The sequence below is a fragment of the Malania oleifera genome, chromosome 7 (genome assembly GCF_029873635.1).
Source record: "Malania oleifera isolate guangnan ecotype guangnan chromosome 7, ASM2987363v1, whole genome shotgun sequence".
Classification (NCBI taxonomy): domain Eukaryota; kingdom Viridiplantae; phylum Streptophyta; class Magnoliopsida; order Santalales; family Ximeniaceae; genus Malania; species Malania oleifera.
Window position 1 is genome coordinate 97,621,964 of NC_080423.1, and position 19,783 is coordinate 97,641,746.

Genomic DNA, 19,783 nt, shown 5'->3' on the forward strand with positions numbered 1-19,783 from the left:
CTTATATTTTATTTTGTGTGGATTATGTATACATTCTTTTCTAACTCCTCATGAACTCAATTTCAAACCCAAAAATTCATGATCCCAAATATTATATTGTAACGCCCCGACCCACCATGTGTGTAGTAACCAAGAAAAATAAAATTTTTTTAAAAAAATAATAATAAAATAATAAAATAAAATAAATTAATTAAATTAACAAGTAAAATGAATAGTATGATAAGGAAAATATATATATATATATATATATATATTGAAACATGTGTATATATATATATATGTGTGTGTGTGTGTGTGTGTGTGTGTGTGTGTGTGTGTGTGTGTGTGTATATATGTGTGTGTGTGTGTGTGTGTATATATATATATATAGAAGTAAGTTATTATGATATACATTTAATATATAGGTTAAAGGTATATATATACATAATAGTGTGCAAGCTTCTTCAAGAAGCTTGCTTAGATTTTTTTGGAAGTGCTCTCTCTCTCTCCTACGACTCTCTCTTCGATTTCGGGGCAATTTTACGTCGGATCGACAAACCGAAGTCACCACAACGCTCCTGGCGAAGTTCTCTATAAATCTGCTGGAGCGGATCGTTGGAGAAAGCAATTTGGAAATCATCTCTAAGTTGAGATAAGACTTTTTAAGTCATATTTGAAGTTGTGACAGTTGAGAAAAGTGTTATAAGCATTGAAATATTAAAGTTTAATACTGAGAGTTTTCGTTTCTAGGGGTGTTGATTGGGAACGTTGGGAATCATCCCTAAGTTGAGGTAAGACTTTTTAAGCCAAATTTGACTTTGTGGTAGTTATAGGAAATGTTGTACGTATGAAAATATTGAACTTTAATTCTGCAAATTTTCGTTTCCAGGGTTGTTGAGTTGGGAACCCTGTGGGTGCAGGGAAGATTTTCTTAGCGCCTTTACAGGAATTAGGTAAGGGGATAAACTAAGTTAGTTTTGTTTTGACAAAATGCATGTATATATATATATATATATATATATATATATATATATATATATGTAGCATCTGGTTTCAGGAAAAATAAATATATTTATATATATGATTTATATTTGAAAAATACTGTTTAAATGATGATATGTTGAATATGTGGAAAATTTGTTCAGTGTGGCATGAGTATAAAATGTATGAAAAACTGTTTTCTGGGAATGTGATTATGGCACGGGTTTTTATGATGGGAAAACCGGCGTACGGACTGAGATATTTTTATATGTATATGTGATTTGCCGGGCGTGCTATGTGGATGAGATTTGCCAGCGTACGGGCTATGCTATGTGATTTGTCGGCGTACGGGCCGAGTTATGTTATTTGCCAGCGTACGGGCTGTGCTATGTGATTTACTAGCGTATGGGTCGAGCTATGTGATTTTTCAGTGTACGGGTTGTGCTATGTGATTTGCCGGCCTATGAGCTGATGATTTTCATGAAATATATATATGTGAAAAATGATATGATTGATTTGATAATTATTGATATGAGATATTCATGTATCACGATTTTTAGTATATGTATATGATATCAGAACCTGGTTGGCTTGGTCTAGGTTAGCACTTGCACGGTACCATTGTTATGTGTCCATGGTCCTCGTGATCATGATATATGTGTTAACGCCGCTGTACGAAGTGGTGTGAGATTGGATGGTCGATGTGGTTATTTTCAAGAAGTGTGCTGTTATCGCCCTTGGTGTACGGATCAGTCTGGGTAGACCCATCAGACCTACAGACTACTATTTGACTTGGCAGTGGTCGGCCAACTATTGTCAGGTCCTGCCTTCGGGGCACACAACCCAGTCATGTGGGGGTAATACATGACAACAGCTAGCTAACCTAACATGATTGTTTTATGTTATTATTATTATTATACGAGATGAGATATGTTATGAAAGTGCAGTATGTTCTGCCATGTTTTGATTTATATATAAATTTTCCCAGATTTGATAAACAGTACTGAATATGTTATGTATGGTATATGTATAACACAGATTACTCATGTTGCCACATACTGATATTAGTTTATTTCCCTTATTGAGAGGTGTCTTACCCTTAAATCTTATTAACTTTTCAGGAGCCCCGGATAGGAGAGCGGGAAAAGCCCCACTGATATAGTACGGTCTATCTGCCCTTTTTGAAGGGTAAGTTTTATAGGGACAGTTAGATTTTGTGGGGAATGTCCCTGGGTTTTATTTTTGGGATGTATATATGAAAATACAGTGATTGTAGTAACTTTGGTATATTGTGTGTATATGGTATTGAGATGTACATGTTTGTATATTTTCTGCTTTTAGGGCTTCTGCTTTATGTTCTGACATATCCCTAGTGCCCACGGGCCCAGGTGGATTGTGACCTGCTGAGCTGAAATATAGGGTATGTGATATTGATATTATATATATATATAAAATATATATATATATATGTGGAAAAATGAGCAGGTTGTGACAGCTTGGTATTAGTGCCTAGGTTGCTAGGTTCTGTAGACCTTAGAGTGCAGCAGGAACAATACCAGAGTTTAGGAAAGGATTTGAGGTTTTGTTCTACAGTCTAGAGGCAGGACTTCCATGGTAGTTTCTGTATTTTTCCTGGGGTGACGATTTTAGGAAAACCATAATAAGTTATTGTCGGGTTATGTTCCTAGAATGTGGGACTTGGGATTAGAAATGAGTTAGAGATGTTGAGATAAGTGGTGAGGATAGGTGGGTAAATTATGAGAATAGGATTACTGAATTGCAACTGCTATTTTTCAAGATGGATCTAGAAGGAAATAGTGCCCATGCGAGTGGTAGTGATGGAGCAAGACCATCAGGTGCAGTTGGGACCGACTTTGATGCGGTATTATGTAGCGTGGCTCAGCAAGTTATGGCTGAGATTGCTAGGAGCTCGAGGGAGTAGAGTGGTCCATCTGCAGGCTATGGGTGCACTATAGAGAAATTTACGAAGATGAATCCTCCGGCGTTCTCAGGTGTGGTTGATCTTGTAGCCACTGAGAACTGGATACAGGAGATTGAAAAAATCTTGGTTGTGCTACAGTATACTGAGGAACAGAGGGTCCTCTTTGCCACCTATAGACTGACAGCAGAGGTTGAGAGGTGGTGGACTGCGGTGAGACTATTGGAGCAGCATAGGGTGACTCCGATATCTATGACATGAGACCGGTTTAAAGATCTGTTATTTGACAGATATTTTCCAACTACTGTGAGGGAGGTTAAGGTAGAAGAGTTCCTGAGTCTGAAGCAGGGACAGCTATCCGTCCGGTAGTATGCAGCACGTTTTATCGAGCTCTCTCGATTCGCCCCATACATTGTTCCTGATGAGGTGAAGAAGGCGAGGCAGTTTGAGAGATGCTTGAGGCGGAGTATATTTAGGCAGGTGGTGGTGCTGCGGATCCAGGACTTTGCTGAGTTGGTCGACAGGGCGGCCTTGGCAGAGATTGGTGAGCGTCTTAATACGGATAAGCAGGGACAGAGGAAGAGATCTGCATCTACGAGCTACCAGCAGGGTCACGGGCTGGGTCAGTGGAGGAGAGGTAATCATGGTAGAGGGCGAAGACAGGAGACGGGAGGACGCGAGGTGCAGACAGGCCAGGGTCCTCTAGTTTGTCAGACTTGTGGTAGGAGGCACTGGGGAGAGTGTCGAGCTGGTGGTGTAGTGTGCTACCGCTGCGGTAGATCACGACATATAGTGCGAGATTGCCCTACCCTGCCAGATACAGCTCTGGTGTGCTATCGCTACGGTAGATCGGGGCACATGGTACGAGACTGCCCTACTCCACCAGATGCAGTTCCAGCTCCTAGACCATACCGGGGAGGTTATCAGGCGCCACGTGGAGGCAAGTAGAGGAATACGACTCTAGCCAGGGTGTTTACTCTGACGCCAGGTGAGGCTGAGGCGTTAGGTGACGTGGTGACAGGTATGGTCATTATGCTTTCTTTTAAAGTTATTGCATTATTTGATTCAGGAGCTACACACTCGTTTGTATCCTTGGGGTGTATTAAATTGTGTGAGGCTAAACACAATCATTAGATGTTGAACTGTTGGTATCTACACCGACTAGGTCAGTAGTAAGATGTAGTAGGGTACTTCAAGATTGTCCAGTTGGTATGCAAGGGAAGACTTTGTCTGCTGATTTGATAGTGTTAGACATGCACGGATTTGATTATATATTTGGCATGGATTGGCTAGCGGCCAATTTTTCCAGCGTAGATTGTCGAGCACGAGAAGTGATATTCAGACTTCCGGGGAAAGCAGAATTCAAGTTTGTAGGGTCACGTGTGCAATCCCCGCCTCAGCTCGTTTCAGCTATTCAGGCCAGGAGACTACTGTTGAGTGGTTGTCAGGGGTTTGTGGCTGTTGTGAAAGAGATGTCAAAGAATGAATTGAAACTTGCTAGCACGCCTATAGTAAAGGAGTTTATAGATGTTTTCCCATATGAGTTACCAGGCTTGCCACCTGATCGTGAGGTAGATTTCTCCATTGATCTACCTTCAGGTACAGCGCTGATTTCTAAAGTACCTTATCGGATGGCGCCAGTGGAGTTAGCAGAGTTGAAGAGTCAGTTGCAGGATCTGCTTGATAAGGGCTTCATACGACCTAGTGTATCTCTGTGGGGAGCTCTAGTTTTATTTGTGAAAAAGAAAAACGGGACTATGAGAATGTGTATAGACTATAGGGAGATAAATAAAGTGACAATCAAGAACAGGTATCCTTTACCCCGTATCGATGATTTGTTTGACCAGCTCCAGGGTACACGGGTGTATTCGAAAATTGACCTCAGATCTGGCTACTATCAGGTGAAGGTGAAAGCAGAAGACGTCTCGAAGACGGCCTTCAGGACCAGGTACGGGCATTACGAGTTTCTGGTGATGCCGTTTGTTTTGACGAATGCTCCTGCGGTATTTATGGATTTGATGAACGGAGTCTTTCATCGATATCTAGACCAGTTTGTTGTTGTGTTTATTGATGATGTATTGGTCTATTCGAGGAGCTATGAAAAGCATGAGACGCGCTTGAGGAAAGTTTTGCAAACACTTTGGGAAAAGAAGTTATACGCCAAGTTCAGTAAATGTGAATTTTGGCTTGAGAAGGTCGTGTTCTTGGGGCATGTTGTTTCTGGAGACGGTATTTCTGTGGATCCTAGAAAGATTGAGGTTGTAGTGAATTGGGCTAGACTGAGAAATGTCCAGGAGATTCGAAGTTTCTTGTGGCTAGCAGGCTATTACCGTCATTTTGTTGAGGGATTCTCAGCGCTGTTAGGACCTTTGACACGACTGACGAGGAAGAATGTCAGATTTGAGTGGAATGATAGCTGTGAGTAGAGTTTTCAGGAGCGGAAGCAGAGGTTAGTCACAATGCCTGTATTGATCATCCCGTCTGGGGGTGAGGGGTATACCATTTACAGTGATGCGTCCTTGAAGGGACTTGGCTGTGTATTGATGCAGCATGGCAGGGTAGTGGCATATGCATCCAGGCAGTTGAAAGAATATGAAAAAGAACTACCCTACCCATGATATTGAATAGGCTGCAGTGGTACACGCACTAAAAATTTGGAGGCATTACCTGTATGGCGAGCAGTGTGAGATTTTCTCCGACCAAAAGAGCTTAAAGTATTTCTTCACGCAAAAGGAACTGAATATGAGGCATAGAAGGTGGTTGGAGTTGATTAAGGATTTTGATTGTACCATCAGTTATCACCCGGGGAAAGCGAACGTGGTAGCTGATGCGTTGAGCAGAAAATCTAGGGAGCCAGTGTTGGCGGCTATGGGGATCCAGCATCCGATCATGATGGATCTAGAGAGACTCGGCACAGAGTTAGTAAAGAGTGATCTCCCAGTATGTATTACCAGCCTGGTGGTACAGCCTACTCTGCTAGAGAGAATTAAAGCCGCCCAGAAGGAAGATCCAAAGTTAGCAGAGGTGATAGACAGAGTACAGAGTGGGCAGGGGGAGGAGTTCAGTATCGCAGATGACGGAGCTTTGCGGTTCCGTTCCAGATTATGTGTTCCTGCTGATACTGAGATCAGGAAGACTATTCTAGAGGAGGCTCACAGATCTTTGTATACAGTTCATCCAGGTAGTACGAAAATGTACAGAGATCTATGTGAGTGGTATTGGTGGAGTGGTATGAAAAGAGAAATCGTCGAGTATGTAGCGCAGTGTTTGACATGCCAACAAGTGAAAGCTGAGCACCAGAGGCCGGCAGGGCAGTTGCAGCCGTTATTTATCCCAGAGTGAAAGTGGGATCACATATCGATGGACTTTGTGTCAGGATTGCCAACGGCATTACATGGTCAGAATGCCATTTGGGTGATTGTTGATCGGTTGACGAAGACCGCCCACTTTATTCCTATCAAGATCAGCTACTCCCTTAGCCGTTTGGCAGAGATTTACATTCAGGAGATAGTACGTTCTCATGGGGTGCTTGTATCTATTGTGTCGGATCGAGACCCACGATTCACATCACAATTTTGGAGGAGTCTGCAAGAGGTTCTGGGGTCTCAATTATCGTTTAGTACGAAAATATTGAACTTTAATTCTGCAAGTTTTCGTTTCCAGGGTTGTTGAGTTGGGAACCCTGCGGGTGCAGGGAAGATTTTCTTAGGGCCTTTGCAGGAATCAGGTAAGGGGATAAACTAAGTTAGTTTTGTTTTGACAAAATGCATGTATATATATATGTAGCATCTGGTTTTAGGAAAAATAAATATATTTATATATATGATTTATATTTGGAAAATACTGTTTAAATGATGATATGTTGAATATGTGGAAAATTTGTTCAGTGTGGCATGAGTATAAAATGTTTGAAAAACTGTTTTCTGGGAACGTGATTATGGCACGAGTTTTTATGATGGGAAAACCGGCGTACGAGCCGAGAAATTTTTAAATGTATATGTGATTTGCCGGCCGTGCTATGTGGATGAGATATGCCAACGTACGGGCTGTGCTATGTGATTTGCCTGCGTACGGGCCGAGTTATGATAAAATATGTAATTCCAACGTACAGGCCGATGATTTTCATGAAATATGTATATATAAAAAATGACATGATTGATTTGATAATTATTGATATGAGATATCCATGTATCACGATTTTTAGTATATGTATATGATATCAGAACCTGGTTGGCTTGGTCTAGGTTAACACTTGCACGGTACCATTGTTATGTGTCCATGGTCCTCGTGATCATGATATATGTGTTAACGCCGCTGTACGAAGTGGTGTGAGATTGGATGGTCGATGTGGTTATTTTCAACAAGTGTGCTGTTATCGCCCTTGGTGTACGGACCAGTCTGGGTAGACCCATCGGACCTACAGACTACTGTTTGACTTGGCAGTGGTAGGCCAACCATTGTCAGGTCCTGCCTTCGGGGCACACAACCCAGTCATGTGGGGGTAATACATGACAACAGCTAGCTAACCTAACAGGATTGTTTTATGTTATTATTATTATTATACGAGATGAGATATGTTATGAAAGTGTAGTATGTTCTGTCATGTTTTGATTTATATATAAATTTTCCCAAATTTGATAAACAGTACTGAATATGTTATGTATGATATATGTAGAACACAGATTACTCATGTTGCCACATACTGATATTAGTTTATTTCACTTACTGAGAGGTGTCTCACCTTAAATTTTATTAACTTTTCAGGAGCCCCGGATAGGAGAGCGGGAAAAGCCCCGCTGATATAGTACGGTCTATCTGCCCTTTTTGAAGGGTAAGTTTTATAGGGACAGTTAGATTTTGTAGGAAATGTCCCTAGGTTTTATTTTTGGGATGTATATATGAAAATACAGTGATTGTAATAACTCTGGTATATTGTGGTATATGGTATTGAGATGTACATGTTTGTATATTTTCTACTGCTAGGGCTTCTGCTTTATGTTCTGATATATCCTTGGTGCCCACGGGTCCAGGTGGATTGTGACCTGCTGAGCTAGAATATGGGATATGTGATATTGATATTATATACAAAAAAAATATATATGTGGAAAAATGAGCAGGTCGTGACAATGTGGGCACAAAAGTGCTACTTTAGTGACGTTTGTGTACCTGATACCTTATTCCTCATGTATGAAACACATATACGCAGCGAAAATAAATTACAAAATCCTCAAATTATATTACCAGAGTTTTAACTATCTTTATACACAAATATCTCCATTTTTGACATAATTACCTCCCGAAAAACTATACAAAAATAAAATATATGTCCATACATGTCACTCACATAAATTTAGACCACTAGCTCGACTCCTCTAGCCTATTAGACCCAATCCCTAAGATTTATTGAAAAGATAGTTTGTAAAGTAGAGGTGAGGCGCAACTTAGTAAGGGAAAGACCAAGTTAATATTAGTGTGTGGCTATGATGCATTTAGTGTACAGAAAATAACAGTTCACTAAGTAGATACACATATTTATGAAATCAATATTATTTTACACTCACGCACACAATTAGCTGATGATAGGAAAGATTACCCGCCCATATAAGTAGCTTCCCTTTGCTCAAGTACCATTACTGCTGTTAGGGCACTCACATTTCTCAGCAAGCCCTCGAAATTATCTTAGTAATTATTCGTATTTACATAAATTAACAAATATGCATATAAGACACTCCCTGTGACAAATACGTCATTTACTTCCCCATACCACGGGTTGTGCGGCCCGAAGGCTGGACTATTGTTTTACGGGATCCACCAAAATAATAGTCATTTGTACTCTCCTCTAACATACTCTGTAGGTATATGCAGCTCCAACTGCTGGTCCGATTGCCCTCATCCAGGGGGTACATTCACCTCACGTAAGCAAATCGAACAAGGTCACCCTATACCCCTCAGCACAGGTGTGGGGGCACACAGTCACATAACAAATCCCTAGCAACAGTACGGTGCTCACAATACACTGGTCCCTAGAGTTCCTAAAGCATATCATGTAATTTAGATAATATAAATCACCATTTAGAACATCAATTCACATATATTTCTTATTATTCTAAAAATCGGGCCCTTGGCCACAAAATACAATCCGACTTACAGCCATTTAAACAAAATATTGGCCCTCGGCCGTCATATCAAATCCCTGCATTATTCACAAGCATTTCGAGTATTTCGCAGACAATTTCAATATTTCACAAATAGTTCGGTATTTCAAAATCTCAAATCCGGATATACAATAATCTATACCAATTAAATCATCTGTCACACGGTTTCTACATTTTATCACAACCATATAAACAAACAAGCTTTCCACCGTTCATTTATTCAAAAATATCATACCATATATCCTAGGTTTATAAAATCAATTTCGAATAGTTGACTTTTAAAAAAACCTTTAAATTCTTAAATAAACAAATATATGTATATATATTTAAACATAACAACTAAATTGATTTAATTTTCATAAAGTTACCGACTGAACTTAATCCCCTTACTCGATTCTTGAAAAAACCAGATAAAACCTCGACCTATGCCCCACGGCGTTCAAAACCCTAGAAACCCTAAAATTCAAACTTTACCGTATTATTCATCACAATCCTTTGAGTAACTTTTTTTAAAATTCCCCTAAGTTATGAATACCCTAAATAGCCTATAAAAGTCTAAATTATTAAATTTACCCCGATTTAGGGTTGATGTCCTAGAGCTCCAACTCGAAAACCCGCTTCAGTTAGATTGTAGAGAATCTCCCCACGAATCTCTTGACAGTTTTCGTTCGTCAATTGGGCTTAAGATTTTTAAAAATTTGAGGTAAAAGTGAGGATTTACCTTACCCCATGAGATATGCCTACGTCGCTCCCATGATAAATTTGCTCCAGTTAGAATATCGATGGTGGATATAGGAACTCAACGGTACTTTTCGTTTTCCAATCAGCTGAATATTGAAAAATAAATTGAAAAGAGTGGGAGAGGAGACGGAGATGAGAGAGTGAGAATGTGAGAGTTACAGAGAAGGGGGGACGTACCTACTACTTTCCAATTCATTCCTTACTTCCTCATGAAGTTACTTAACTTATATTATATTATATATTATATATTTATATATTATATTATATTAATATGTTAATATATTATATTATGTTATTTAATTAATTTTTTATTTTAATTTTAATTTTAATTTTTTAAAATTTTTAAAATTTTTAATTTTTTACATTTCCACGCATATAATTTTTGGGGTCATTACATATCTTATATATTTTTTAGAAATTTGAAAAACAAGTTGTCATTATTGTAATTATATTGAAATATAAAAAAGTTATTTTAGACATTTAAACAAACATTTTATTTTTTAGATATTTAATTAAACTATTTAAAAATTTAAAGATAATCTAAAGTTTTATAATTCATATCATAGTGATTTGATAAATTTTACGTTAGTTATTAGCTACCTAATACAACCCTTCTACTTTACCCGAACTTATAAATGTTTAGGTGATAACAAAATTATATGGTTAACAAATTTATTTTACACAATTGTAAAACCTAAGAACATGTTAGATGAATTGAGGAAAATCACTTTAATACTTATATACAAAAATAAATAAGATATTCAAAATTGTAATAATTATCGTGGAATTAAACTTATGAGTCAAACAATAAAATTGTGGCAATGGGTAGTGAAATAAAGATTAAGGCTATAAAGGAAGGTATCATAAATCAATTGGTTTTATGCCTGTGAGATCTACTACATAAGTTACATATCATTTAAGAGAATTAATGGAAAAGTTTAGGAAAAAGAAAAGGGTCTTGCATATAATATTTGTTCACTTTGAGAAAATATATGATAGGATATTTAGGGAAATTCTATGGTGAGTTTAACAATATATATATAATAGGTATATTGATGTCATTAAGGATATGTACAATGGATTAATGACTAGTGTAAGGACTATAGATGAATAATTAGAAAATTTTCAATCATCATAAGTTTGCATCAAGGATCTGCTTTGAGTCATTATATTTTTGCTTTAGTAATGGATTAACTAACTAAGAGCATTCAAAATGAGATTTCATGGTGTATGTTGTGTGAAGATGATATTGTATTGATTAATGAAACTAAGGGCGAAGTAGAGGCTAAGTTCGAATTATGGAGAAAACCTTTATAATATAGAGGCTTTAAGATAAGTATAAATAAGACAAAATATATGAAATGTAATTTTAGTAATGATAGGATGAATATTATAAACAAAGTATAAACTTGATGATGATGAAATAAATAACACTTGTAGATTTTGATACCGTTGATCTATTATGCAAGCTGAATGGAAAATTGAAGACGACGTAATGCATAGAGTTAAAGCAAGTTGGGTGAAATAGATAAATGTTTAAAGTGTGCTTTATAATCATAAAATACCCTTAAAACTATAAATGAAGTTTATTAGGATGACTGTAATGCCCCAGACTGGCCACATGGGGCCCGAAGCGTTATGAGACCAACACGCGTCTCTGATACCATTCACGTAGCGAAAATAATAAAATAACCTCAACAAAATATACTAGAGTTATATATTTACACATGCAGATCCATAATAATTACAACCTAATTCTTCATATTACAAAACCTGAATAAAATATATATATCATAAAACTAAAGACATAAATGTTCTGGTACCACTCACAAGACTACCCTGCCCTGGAGCTATCCAAGCTCGATCACCTCGATAACCTGAAAAGATTTAATTAATGACGGGGTGAGACACCTCTCAGTAAGGAAGAAATAATTTATAACAGTGTGTGGCTAAAGTGTTTAATAAATAATTAAAATATCCATATCACACATTTAAATTCCGATAGCAGCCAAAGTAACCCATTCATAATCACTCCATGTTAAATTTCTCTGTCATCCAAATCATATGTCCACTTACTTGATTATTTAATTGATAATTCTCGAGAATAGAGAAGTCTGCCCATACAAGTAGATTCCTTCTGCTCTAGTGTTAACACCGGGGCACTCACCTTTCTTAGTAAACCCTCGGTTTATGTATTCAGGTAAAGTTACCGAGAATTGGGAAGGTCACCCGCCCATACAAGTAGCTTTCCTCTACTTTGGTATCAACAAATAATTACCAGAGTACTCGTCTTTCTTAGCAAGCTCTCAGGTGGAATAATCTACTTTACCATAAATACTTAATTAATTGAAGTCACATGTAGCCAATAATATTCGTTACAGAACTCCACACATATATGCATATCCAAATCAATCCACACAAAATACTCATATAGTCTTCAATTATACCCACATAGGGTCTACATCCACATAATATGTATTCATCCACACAGGACTAAAACACACACATCATACACATCCACACAATATTGTCAATTACATATGCATGTCCACATAGGACTAGTCCATACAGGACTAACCAATCTCACATATTACATGGTCCACACAGGACAAACCAATCACACAGCTTACATGTCCACACAAGACTAATAAAACCACAATGGTACAAAACAAATACTTTGTTCATGGTAAATAGGTAAACAACCTCCTCATATCACTGACAATGTTTACCTCCCAATATAAACACTCATATAACGACCTCCTCATACCACTGCCAACGTTATATAATGGTTATACCAGGTATGATATAAGGACCTCCTCATACCACTGCTAACACTATATCGCAATTTACATGAACCACAACACAAATCAATATCAAACTTGACTAATCAATCACATCCACACAATTACCACAGTATTTTCAACCAAATAGAGTTCACAACCCAAAAATATTCACAACCATCATGATTCATCATTCCATAATACCCATATCCATTTAATTATTAAAAATGGTTTCAAGCCACACAATTTTTCCTAATATAATATAATATATAATCAAATCAACATTTTCATTTCTTGCATCGTTCAGATAATTATAGCAAAATATATATTTAATTTTATACCCAAATCTAACCGTTTTAAAATTATTAAAAATCTATTATAAAGTATTTCCCCTTACTTGCTCCTCGGAATTCGGCCTAAAATCAACAAAACGAGGCTCTGTATTCAAAAATTCAAAATTCCTCAAATCTTACTAAAACACCCTTATAATACTTCCTAGGGTCCAAATACCTCAAAATAATAATAATAACTTAATTATTTCACTTACCCTGATTTTGGGATGTTTCACAAACTTCTCAAATCGAAAATCTGCTCTGCCTATATCGTAGAGAATCTACCCAGTAGTCTCGTGGTAGCTTCTGATTGTCGAACCAAGCTAAATTCGGTTCGGAATCGAATAGAGAAGGTAGTAGGACTGAAATTATAGTGAGAGAGAGCATACATGCAAAAGATTTCGAGCTGAAATGAAAGAATTTGCTATTTATAGGCAGGGATTCGTCGACGAGACACGTTGACTCGTCGATGAGTCCGAGTACGCCGTTCAACGAAGAAACTGGAAACTCATCAACAAATTTCAGAAATATGAAAACCCCTCTCGGTAATTCTTCATCGACAAGAAATGTGCCCTCGTCGATAAGCCAAGACAGAATGCTCGTCGACGAGACTAGTTGGTTCGTCGACAATTCTTTTGTTGACATTCTTTAAAATATTTTTCTTTCTTCCCTTTTCTCTTCTTTTATTATTTTTATTAATTAAATTTTTTGGGTCGTTACAACGACTATAATACCAGTTATGCTATATGGATAATAATATTGGGTGACAAATAAATTGAATATCCAAAAAGTAAAAGTTGCCGAAATAAGAATCCTTAAATGGACGAATGACATAATAAATTAAAGAATGAACATATTCGCAGTAAGTTAGGTTTAACTCCTATAAAAGATAAGATAAGAAATAGATGACTCGAATGGTTTGGGCACTAGCAACCTAGACCACATAATGCACTAGTGAGAAAAAGTGAATTATTTATTGTGGAGGTAATAGAAGGGGTAAATGTAGACCAAAAATAATTTGGAATTAGATAGTAAGTAAACATTCAATAGTTTTAAATTTGTCAAAAGAAATGATCAATGATCACATAAATTGGCGAAAAATAATTCATATATCCGACCCTACTTAGTGAAACTTAAGACTTGATTTTATTGTTGATGATTGTTGAAATTTTATAAATATTTGAAAAATGTTGTAAATGAAATAAAAAGAAGAAAAAAAAAAGTTTAGAACTATAGAAATTCAATAGTCTAGTTCTTTAGGAACTGGACATTGCGAATCATCTTATTATTTGATTTTGTTGTAAAGTATGTCCTTATATAGGCAAATACATTGGCATCCCGAAGGTTAATACATAATGAACCATTATGTGGGCATACCAAAGGTTGTAATCTATTATCTTGATAGTCATCCACATAAATATACATGTTTTACAACACTTCCCCTTGCATGACTATACTGTAACGACCCGAAGAATAATGATATTTGAATAATAAAAAGGAAGGGAAATGGAAATAGAAGGAGGCAGCAGACTTCGCATTCGTCGACGACATTACGTTTTGGAATGTAATAACCCAAGAATTTTCCTAGGGCCTCGTCGACGAACACAGGGGATTCGTCAATGAGGGTACATGGGGACCTCGTCAACGAGGGTACATGAGGACCTCGTCGACGAGGAAGCATTTCATCGACGAGAAAATACCGAGCAACTGTTTTTCGAATTTTGAATTTCATCGACGAGGAGATGGTATTCGTTGACGAACCTCCTTCTAGACCTTGTCAACGAGATAATGTGGCTCGTCGATGAAGGCCGCAGTATAAATAGCCCTAAACTTGGTTTAATCGCAAAAATTCAACGCAAACCTTCCCCTCTCTCTCTCCTACAGTGTCTCCTCCATATCTCTTTGATTTCGGCCCCGTTGTTCACCGGATCGACGATCTGAGGCCACCGTGATGCTCCTGGTAGAGTTCTCTTTAAGTCTCCTAGGGCAGATCGTTAGTGAGATCAAGTCGAATTTCATCCCAAAATTAGTAAGGCCTTTTATTCAATTTTTGGCCCTCTGGCAGTTGTAGGAAATGATGGAGATAAAGAAATAATGATATTCTATTTTGGAGAATGTTGTTTTTAGGGTGTCGAGTAGGAAGCCCTGCGGGTGTTGGACCAGTATACAATAGGGGTTTTTCAATAGTCAGGTAATGCAAACATACTATGCTAGGCAACCATAAATGATTTCAGTACAAATTATATGTGTGTATTAACATATGATTCAAACTATATATACAGTTTTTAGGGCCTGGTAATATTAGTATCTATTAGTGTGGCATGAGTTATTCATATAATAGTACTATACTAATATGTATTATAAACACTATGTTTACAATTTACTAACAAAAATACCATGGAAATATTCATTCTCAGTGGTTCCTAAATATAATGTTTAGCAATACCATAATGCCCTGAAATTTAGTTATTCTGACAATAGTTCAGATATATATATATATTAAATCAGAATATCAGACAGTTTATTTAAATTTTCAAATACACTTACAGGGTTATGGTTATTTTAGAAACCATAACAAAAGTAGTATATTACAAACATCAGCTACCTATATAGCATCAAATACTGATGGATCAGACAGCAGAGCATGGTATCATAGCTACAGAGATTCAGTTAAGAGTGCAACCACTTTACTCAGATAGTAAGTGGTATGAGGTCGATCGTGCCTACGTCGGGACGGACTCTCCATCAGATATGGATTGAGGGGGCCAATCAGACTGTCGGAGTTCTTTTGACTTACCCTGGTAGGCCAGTCAGGATAGGTCCCGCCCTCAGGCCACACAACCTTGTCATGAGGGGTTATGTAGTAACCAAGGAGAGATAATGGTATTTAAATAATAAGAATAAAGGGAAATGGAAATAGGAACAGAAGGAGGCAGCTGAATTCGTCGACAAACGCTTCGTGTTCATCCACGACGTTGCATTTTGGATAGGATAATCCCAAGAAATTTTCCAAGCCTCGTCGACGAACATAGGGGTTTCGTCGCCGAGGGTTCTTCAAGATCTTGTCGATGAAATTCTGTCTCGTCAACGAGAAGATACCGAGAGAGGATTTTTGGAAGCCTGAAATTCGTCGACGAGGGTTGAGGTTCGTCGACGAACTTTCTACAGGACTCATCGATGAGGTGACGTGTCTCGTTGACGAATCCCGCAGTATAAATAGGGTTAAGCGTGACTTTTCAGTTCATTTTCTTTGCAGAATCTCTCTCTCTCTCTCTCTCTCTCTCTCTCTCTCTCTTTTTCTCTTTCTTTCTCTCTCTCTCTCTCTCTCTCTCTCTCTCTCTTTTATCCTTCGGTTTCCTACCCTTCTCTCTAAGATCTCGGGCCGATTTTCTACCAGTTCGGTGATCTGAAGCCACCACGACGCTCCTGGAAAAATTCTCTGCAAGTCTGTCGGAGCAGATCGTCAGTGGAGCTGAGTTGAAAACCATCCCAAATCCAGGGTAAGGCTTTCTACTCAGTACTTGCCTATTTGACAATTGTAGAAAGTGTAATACGAGTATAAATACTGAACTTTAGTTATGAGAAATGCTGTTTTCAGGGTGTTGAACAGGAAACCCTGTGGGTGCAGGAGTGTTTGATTTAGGGGCTTTTCAAGACACAGGTAAGGGGATAAACTAAGCTAACATTTTATGAAAAGTATTTATAATATTATAGCATTTGATTTCAAAGAAATAAATATATTTATATATGATTTATATTTGAGAAATACTGCTGAAAAGGATGGTATGTTAGATATATGAAAAACCTATTTCGTGTGGCATGAGTAGGAATTACAATGAAAAACTGTTTTATGGGAATGTGTTAATGATACAGATTTTTATAAAGGAAAACCGGCATATGGGCCGAGATTTTGATATATTTGCCGGTGTACGGGCCGAGTTATGTGTATGATTTGCCAGTGTACGGGGCGAACTATGGATATGATGTGCCGGTGTACGGGCCAATCTATGGTAAAATGTGAAATACCGGCATACGAGCCGATGATTTTCATGATATACGTATATATGCAAAATGATATGATTGATTTGATAATTAATGATATGAAATATCCATGTATCATAGTTTCAGTATATGTTTTATGATATTAGAACCTAGTTGGCTTGGTCTAGGCTAGCACTTGCACGGTACCATTGCTATCTGTCCATGGTCATCATGAACATGATACTTGTGTTAACGCCGCTGTACGGAGTGGTGTGAGATTGGATGGTCAATGTGGTTTTTAAGAAGTGTGTGAGCGCCCCTGGTGTACGGACCAGGTCTAGCAGACCCATCAGACTTATAGACTGTACTTTTGACTTGGCAGTGGTCGGCCAACCATTGTCAGGTCCCGCCTTTGGGCCACACAACCCAGTCATGTGGGGGTAATACATGACAATAGCTAGCTAACCTACCAGGATTGTTTTCGTATTATTATTTATATGAGATGAATTACGTTATGGAAACCATTATATTCTGCCATGTTTTGATTATACTTGTTTTCCCATAAATATACATACAGTTTTATTAGTTATGTTTATGATTATATGTATAATACAAAAATGCTCATGTTGCCACACACTAGTGTTAGTTTATTTCCCTTACTGAGAGGTGTCTCACCCGAAATTTCATAAACATTTCAGGAGCCCCTGATAGGAGAGCGAGTAAAGCCCCGTTGATCTAGTACGGTTTATCTGCCATTTCAGAAGGATAGGTGTTTTGATAGGATCAGATGTATTTTGTGGGATGGCCCTAAGATGTCTTTTGGGTTGTGTACTGTGTGTATATAAATACAGTAGTTGTAGTAACTCTGGTATTGTGATGTATGGTATAATGAGAAGTATATGATTGTATATTTCTTGCTGCTAGGCTTCCGTTATATGTTCTGATGTATCTCTGGTACCCACGGGTCCAAGTGGATTATGATCTGCTGAGTTTTGTGATATTGATTTTATTATATTAAAAAAAATGTGGAAACTAAGCAGGTTATCATAGGTTAAATCATGACATACAACCATCCAAAGAAATTTCTCAGATATTACGAGTACTATCATACTTTCAGGAATAGTAGTACTAATATGAAAAGTAATTTCATACAAATTGGCATGTTAAGTTATGTAGTTAATGGTTTTATTATACGTTATGTAATATTAGCATTTCCAGATTCAGTTATTCATACTATTCTTAAATCAAAGTATTTTTACCAAACTATAGCTCAGTGGCCACACACTAGTAATAGCATGTTTCGTTTTACTGAGCATCGTCTCACCCTAGTGTTGAATTATTTTTCAGGTGAACTAGTTAGGCGAGCGGATCAAACTCGTAGGTAAAGGGGCTGTTAGTCTGCCCTATTAAGGATGAGTAGTATTTTTGGATAGTATTTTTGTATGCCTTGACTTCAGTAGGGAGTAGTTTGAGGAGAACAGTGATGTATGTCTAATTTATGGGATATTAGATGCTATGGTATTGTAATTTATGTGGTTATGTTTATGTATGTGGGTTTTCGCTATTTAGGTTAATGTTTGATATTAAAATGGGGGAAAATATTTTATTTCTATTAGCAAGTCAGTACATATACACTATGAATATGCCTCGTTAAAACCTTCGTTAAGGAAAACCTTGTGGAACAAATCCTTAATGAAAGAAAAAGAGTACAGTATTCATACTTCCCCTAAAAAATACAATCAATTAAGAAATGTCCTTAAATCGTCACATTCCAATATTATATTCATGCTTCTTGAAAATTGAAGTTGGCAACGCTTTTGTGAATAGATCAGCTAAGTTGTCACTTGAATAAATTTTGCAAATGTCAACATCTCATTTCTTCAGAAATTTATGAGTGTAAAAAAACTTTGGTGAAATATGTTTAGTTATATCACCTTTTATGTACCCACCTTTGATTTGTGCAATACATACTGCACTGTTCTTGTACAATATTGTTGGCGTGTCATTCTCCAGTAATAATCCACTTGTCCCTTTAATGTGTTGGATTATAGTTCTTAACTGTACACATTCATGGCTTACTTCATGAAATGCTAATATTTCTGAATGGTTTGAAGAGGTAGTAGTGATCACTTGCTTTACAGATCACCATGAGGTAGCAATATCATCATATGTAAAAATATAGTCTGTTTGTGATCGAGCTTTATGAGGATTAGAAAGATATCCAGCATCAACATATCCTTAAAACACAAACTTTACTCCCTTTGGGTAAAACAAACCCATATCATATGTGCCATGGAGATAACGAAGAACATGCTTTACTCCATTCTAATGTCTCTGAGTTGGTGTAGAACTAAACCTTACCAGCAAATTTACCACGAAAGCTATATCTGGTCGAGTGCAATTTTCAAGATACATGAGTGCTCCTATTGCTCTAAGATAGGGATTTTAACACATTACCGAATAATATCAAATCCCCCACATTTACCCACTTTCCTAATTTGTACTTGGGATTTAAACACTCCCCCTCAAGTTGGATCATAAATATTAATCATCTCCAACTTTCTAATGAGATCATCAAAGTTTTGTCATCCCAACCCTTTAGTGAAGATATTTGCAGTTTGTTTCTTGGTAGGTACATAAGTAATACAGATAATTCCTTCTTCAATTTTCTTTTTGATAAAGTGTCTATCCACTTCCACATGCTTAGTCCTATCATGTTGAATTGGATTGAGAGAGATGCTGGTAGTTACCTTATTTTCACAATAGAGTTTGATAGGAAATTTCACCGGGACCTGTAATTCTTCCAAGAGTTTTCGTAACCAGATTCCTTCACATATCCCTTGAGCAACTGCCCTGAGTTCAGCTTCAGCACTATTACGAGCCACTACATTCTAT